Source organism: Akebia trifoliata, chromosome 2 (genome assembly GCF_017979445.1).
Source record: "Akebia trifoliata isolate Shusen 1 chromosome 2, ASM1797944v1, whole genome shotgun sequence".
Lineage (NCBI taxonomy): Eukaryota > Viridiplantae > Streptophyta > Magnoliopsida > Ranunculales > Lardizabalaceae > Akebia > Akebia trifoliata.
Genome location: NC_141376.1, coordinates 9,063,551 through 9,070,382, shown reverse-complemented (window position 1 = coordinate 9,070,382; position 6,832 = coordinate 9,063,551). Strand labels below are relative to the sequence as shown.

The following is a 6,832-nucleotide window of genomic DNA, read 5'->3' as shown; positions in this document are numbered from 1 at the left end:
AAGTAAGTGTTGGAAAAAATCTGCAGTTTTTCCAGATTTTTGTGATTGAGTGAATCTTTTTGAACTACGATTTAAGTAGGTCCATTATTTATTTGAGGCGGGACCACTTGGAAACTTATTCTTCTCATTGAAGAGAATAGTTTCATGTATTTAGTTGTCAAAAATCCATTTTGAGTGAATGACAAATCGACTCCAAACAACTCCTATTAGTCATGATTTGTTGTATGTGGTTTGTAGAACTATTGAGTTTATAAGTAAAACTCTTTAGTCCCACATCGGATAGGAATAAGAAAGTAGTCTAGTTCTTATATAGAATTTCTCATATCACTTAAGTGAATAAGAGAGAGAGACTTGGATAAACCAGAGACTGAATATTGATTTTTTGAAGCCTATGCTGGTTGGAGTTCAAAGTGGTTGGGAGGCTTAAAAATAAGAATATGCCAATTTGTAGTCCCGGGTTGAAGTTACTCTAAACAAGACAACACCCTTAGAGCAACTCCAACCAAGGCTTTCAAATTGGCATCTCCTTCATTTTGAAACCACCTTTGAACTCCAACCAACTCAAGCTTTAAAATCACTATTAAGTCTCTAAAGCACCATACAATCACTCACATAAATAAAAGGGGAATATAATAAGGTGGGGACAAAAATAATATTTAAAATACGTTTCATAAAATAAATAAATAAATAAAGGTCAAATTTGGCATTTATAAAAAATGAGGGAATAATAAGTGTTCAGAAAAAGAAAAAAAAAAAAAAAATGTGAACAGTGATATAGAGCCCAAATCTTCAAAATGAAACTTGACTGGAGTTTGGTTCAAGGACTTCACATCTAAATTTAGAGATTTGAAGCTCGGTTGGAGTTGCTCTTGGTACAATATAAAAATGTAGATGATAAGCTCTTGGACAGATTACTCCTTTCCCTCTAATATTCGTCTGTCTATCCTTCAAATCGCCCCCACAAGTTGTATAAGGTAAGCAGATACCAGAGAATCCTCAACCGCTTTGGACCTTCAAGCAAACTCCAAATTGTTGACTCTTAAGCAATCTCACTCTTGTTTGCTTCATCTCACCAAAATGTCAGAGCCATGGGTAATGCTTCTTACTGAATTCATCACAATTTCTTCTTAATACCAATGAGAAAGGTGGAGTGGCAAAATAAGTGGATCGACTTGAGCTTGCCACCTCAAGATTTCTCTGCTATGTATGGAGAGAACACATTTCCAATTTAGTAGGATAACTTTTTCTTATAAAAAGAACAAATGAAGTACCTGAAATATAAGTGTGAATATGTTATAAGAAATGGAAACCAAATGAGGAGTCAACGAAATTTACTTATGATTAAAGGACTGTTCTAAACTTTACAATAAACAAATAAAATTTGACGTACGAAACTATAGCCAATGATTCAATCATATGACACAAATAGTACATGTCCAATTACTAAACACTAAACGAGTACGCATTTTCAGCTCTCGTCAAGGAAGGATGCATCTCTAAAAATATTTTGGTCGCAAAAATGTGAGTTCAAGAAATGATTACCAGTGTCCTGTATTTAAGATAAGAACATCATGAAACCTTGAAGCCTCTGCTCATGTGCCTTCTGGAATATCAACATTGACTCTAAAACCTTGTTTGTATCCAAGTGATTCTAGCACACCCCCATTAGCATTGGCTGACCACCTATATAGATTAGGCATGAAGCAGTATCCATCAAATGAAATCAACATATGAAAGTCGTTTTAACCCAACTACTTTTGTTCAATAATGTGAACCCAATGAAAACCCAGTGACCAACTTAAGAATAACAAATGAAACAAACTATCAAAATCAAATCAGGCCCAATATGCATCGTAACAATATTTTACAAAAATCCTCAGGTGCGTCATGATTCGGGACTTCCACCCAGATCCACCAAAAGAAAGTTGATTCAACCATGGTTTAAAATCTCATTTTGTTGCATATGTTCGGTTTTCTCAAAAACTGAAACATTGTTGAGACACTATCAAATCATTTTGAGACTTTTAAAATGTCTTTTAAAGGAGACCAAGGTCAAGGGGCATGTCATCAGTTTGAAAACACAATGGTATCTCACATATTTACCAAAACATGGAGAGGGCTTTTCAATATCATCTAATCTTCGAGAGAAGACTAAAGCCAAGGGCATGTCATCAGCTTGAAACACTTGTATCTCTTGTATATCCTAAAAAAAAGGAGAGGAGACAAGAAGAATAATTGACTTTGAACTCCGGCACAACTCTGACAAATCTAGGTCTCTCTCGGCATGTTGAAGAACTGAGATGCTTGAACAATACATTATGAGATTTTGAACCATGGATGCAACATCAAAATTGCTGAATCAAACCAATTATACAATGGTTTAACTAATCCTAATGCAGCGTGAATTGTAGAAAGGATATAATCAACATCAATATTCAATGAAAAGAATAGGAATAGTGGAATCCACCACAAAATAGAGAACTCTTGAAGAAATTTTATTGAATCAAAGATGTCTTTGTATTAGACGTTACAATACTACTTCTAAGGGGGGAAAAAAGTTTTATTTGTAGAAAAACATGGAAATAGGATAAAGTACCAAAAAATAGTAAATTCGACCTAAGAATGAAAATAAATCATACTAAGCCCTAGAAGTAAAACAGAATTGATAGCGCATGATTCTAACATCTATAACTAAAGTTATTAACAAAACTTTCCTAAAATAGCAAAATTACCTAAAAAATAGGGTAAATGAAAGAATAGGATCTAAAAGTGAAAAGTCCATAGCGAAACTATGGATCTTGAAGATCAATTCCATTCAAGAATGGGTCCTGTCGCATGATTCCGACCTCAGGGTCCATGATTTCTATTAATGTGTTAACACTTTCTGTTGCTTGGACTTTTGGCAATCCAAGTGCTCCACGAAATCTTTTGCAACTTGTCCTACATCAAATCCCCATCAATCATGAGGTCATTGAGAAGCACTGATCACTATGGCTAAGGAAACAAATTCCTAGTAAGAAATCTGGATTTTTTTTTTTCCAACATGAATCGCCACTAGAAATATGTTGGTCAAATATATTTTTGTTGGGAGATTATTTCCTCAATTATAATTTCATCAAAGACCCAAATACCTGTCAAAAAATAAATAAATATATTATATATTTTTAGTGTTGATTCAAATAAATTATTCTTTTTTATTTGGTAAATTTTAAATTATTTTTTAGTTTGGCGTGGTTTTAAAATGATATAGTTTATATCATTGGTTAGGAGTAACTTATTAAGTTACTCTATACTTATGAGATAACTATCTAATAGTTATAACTTTCTTTCCAACAATTATTTTCAAGAGACGTCATTTGGGATGCCATTTGATTTCAAGACTCTAAAGATGCAATAGTTTGGTTCATTGGGAATTTTCCAGAATGAATGATTAACTTGAACTCATTTTTGTCTAACATACAAGCAAAAATTAAATTTTTCTTAATTTCTGGATCATGAAGAACATCTTTTAATAAGAGAATTTTCCTAGAAGTTAATTTGAGTTCCATAGTACCGGATCTCGCAATCTTAATGGTAGAAGAATTTCCCATGTAAAGTTGTTCTTCATCTTGAGCTTTGTAAGATTTGAAAGCAGACCTATCAAATGACATATGTTGTGTTGCACCTAAGTCGATCCACCAATGTCCTTTTGTTTCAACCATATTTACTTCAGACACAACAACCATTACATCTCCTACCATGTTAGATTCGATTTTCAATTTCTATCCTTTACATTTTCTACAATTTCTTACAAAATGTCCCACACACATAACAGTCGCCTTCATTCTTTTTAAATTGACTATGATCATTCTTATTGATAAATTTGTTAAATGATTTTCTGTTAGTAAAAGACATGTATCCCTTCCTCTTATCTTGAATTACAGATTCAACTACATGAGCCTTTAGAAATTCAGGGCAATCACCATTTCTATCTCTGATCTTATTTTCTTCTTCTATTTTCAAACCTATGAAAATCTCATTCAGAGTTTGCAAATTCTTGTTGTGAGACAGAGTTTTTCTATAATCTTTTCAACTTGGTGGTAATTTGAAAATAATTGCACCCGCTTGGAAACTTTCGAGAAATTTAATATTTTCTTCCTTCATCTTAGTAACAATAAATTGCAATTCCTGAACTTGTTCAAGGATTGACTTATTTTCTGTCATTTTAAAATCAAAGTATTTAACAAATCATACCCATATCCTCGGTTATATATTTTTTTCTCTAGGGAGTTCCATAATTCTTTGGCAGTGGTGCACTTTATAAATGAGTTGAAAAATCTATCAGCCATGGCATTGAATACACGGATTCAATAATCCAGATCATCATCTTGCCATTTTCGTTGAGTGTCCATTTGTTCAAAGGTTGCATTCGTCGAGATAGTTGGACATGGTGCTGTGAGGACATACACAACCTTAATTTGAAAGAGCATAAAGAATACCTTTTGTTGCCATCGTTTGAAATTTGACTCATCAAAACAATTAAGTTTCACAAGGTCTTGATTCATAAAATTGATGATTTGTACCATTAGAGTAATACTCTGTTATCTATAAATTGTTAAAATAAATAGAAAAAAAAAGGGAAAAAAGAATAACAAAAGGATTGCTTTGAGGCACGTAGTAATCTACGTTGTCTTATAGACATGAGACGCTCCCACTCCGATTGAAATCAAAGATGTAAATGTGTTGCTAGCGAATTTGCCTTCAGAATACAACAGAGCCCAGTTGTGCCAAAACTATATATTTTCTCAAAGTTTACACTAATCTTGAGAAAATTTGTCACACAGAGTTTTGGATACGCGAATGCTTCTTTCTATAGAAAAACATGAAAAAGAATTTCATTAAGAAGAGAGAGAGAGAGAGAGAGAGATTAATTTTTTATTAATTTAAAAAAAAAAATTCAGATCTACTCATATTTATAAATATTGAAGAAGTTCCAACATTTTCCAAGAGGTATAAACCTTGGGACGTCAATAGCATTAATCAAGAGTTATAAACATTGGGGTGACAATAGCATTAATGGGTGTCAACCAATGTACTAAACCATTGCATCTTTAGAGTCAAAATCAAACGACTACCCAAATGACGTCTCTTGAAAGTAACTGTTGGAAAGAAAGTTATAACTATTAGATAGTTATCACAGAAGTGTGGAATAACCTAATAAATTACTCTCAACCAATGATATTAACTATATCATTTTAAAACCACCCCAAACTAAAAAATAATTTAAATTTACCAAATAAAAAATAATAATTTTATTTGAATCAACACTAAAAAAATATAAAATATTTTTTTTTATTTCTTTAACATTACCTAGTTGCTAGCAGAGTAGCAGTACAACAAACAAGATGAAATTTTTATTGAAAAGTCAGGAAAAAAAATAAAAAATTAAAGAGAGAATGGATAAGTAATCAACAACAACACTAACTCGCTAAGCAATACAGCACAACAAACAGAACCTACCTACCATAATGTGCCAAAAGATGAGTCCGATGGTAGGCAACAGTAAGGTTATAATACAGAAGGGTAAACCGACGGTCCGCCCCCGCAGGGCGCCATTTTCTTACTTCATTCGACACTTGTTTCAGATTGCACACAAGAGAACAAACATATTCCTATTTAACTAATCGCCAACAAATCCTGCACTGTTTCAAAGATTCATGATCACATTTTTTAACCTAATTTGAATAAAATCTCAAAAAACAAATTATTTAATTCTACACCAACAATTTCACTACGATCAAACAGAAGCAAGAAATTTACCAATGGTGGTGCTTCTGAACCGCTGGAGAAAATTGAATAGGATCGAACGGTGGAAGATCACAGCCGTTCGGCTTCCAATGCCAATTGATGATATCTCGAGCGTTGGATTTGTTGCTGGAAATGCAATTCCAGCCTTTGAAGATCTCCTTGCAGGTGTTGTCATATAGAGTAGATCGGACCGTTGGATCGTAGATCCATGTCCCATCGGTGTAGTCATACAAGCTAGTTTTTTCTTTAGGTTTCGATGATCTTCGAAGGAATGAGAGATTTTCGTGGAACCTTTAGAAGGTGAGAAAATGAGTAAAAGAGACACGAAGCAGAGAAGAGAGAGAGTAAAAGAGATGAAGTTTTGCAGAAAACGAGAGGTTGGTGTTCTTCTTCGCGTTCTGGTCTCTAATGGCTACCAGCAGGGGCGGAGTCAGGATTTTGTTTTCGTGGGGGCAAATTACAAATAGAAAAATTTTCTGATTTTCTATGAGGCAAAGTAGTAGAATGTTAAAAAAAATGTGGGGGCAAATTACAAATAAAAAAAATTCAAAACTTCTATGGGGGCAAAGCAGTAGAATGTTAAAAAAAAATTTAAAATTATTAATGCCTCCCTATAGATTTTAGAAATTCTTGTGGGGGCAATTGCCCCCACTGCCCCCACTGTAAATCCGCCCCTGGCTACCAGCGATGCTCGCAAACGGCTCACTTTAGCATCCACCACTGCGCAAAACTATAACTACAAAACCAGTGATGATTAGAAGATTTTGAGGGAATTATGATGGAATTGTTTTGAAATTTAGATACAACCCCTCCAATTTTAAGTTAATTTTGAGGTACATCATTTGCATTTTCAAAATGGTAACATACCCCTTGATAGTAGCCTTCTATCAGAGACTAAATGAAGAAATGACAGAGATACCCTCATCTTCAACCTCTTCCCAAAACATAGTAACAAATTTCTACCATTTTTTGAAAAAGTCACGATTAATATGTAATTCTGTCAATCCACGATTAATCCCGACTCATTTACAAATTTTTGAAAATT

At 33.5% G+C, this 6,832-nt stretch overlaps 1 long non-coding RNA gene across 3 annotated transcripts; it reads right to left on the bottom strand.

Moving 5' to 3' along the window:
* Positions 1-688: 688 nt before the first annotated feature.
* LOC147409374 (uncharacterized) lies at positions 689-6,700 on the bottom strand. Of its 3 annotated transcripts, none has more exons than XR_015173548.1 (4): positions 5,800-6,282; positions 5,504-5,681; positions 1,543-1,683; positions 689-1,271 (listed from the first exon to the last, which is right to left on the bottom strand). It is a non-coding gene; the product is annotated as an uncharacterized LOC147409374 (long non-coding RNA). The 3 variants fall into 3 exon arrangements; XR_015173550.1 differs by having other exon boundaries at positions 5,504-5,676; positions 5,800-6,279; XR_015173547.1 differs by having other exon boundaries at positions 5,504-6,700.
* Between the last annotated feature and the right edge of the window lie 132 nt (positions 6,701-6,832).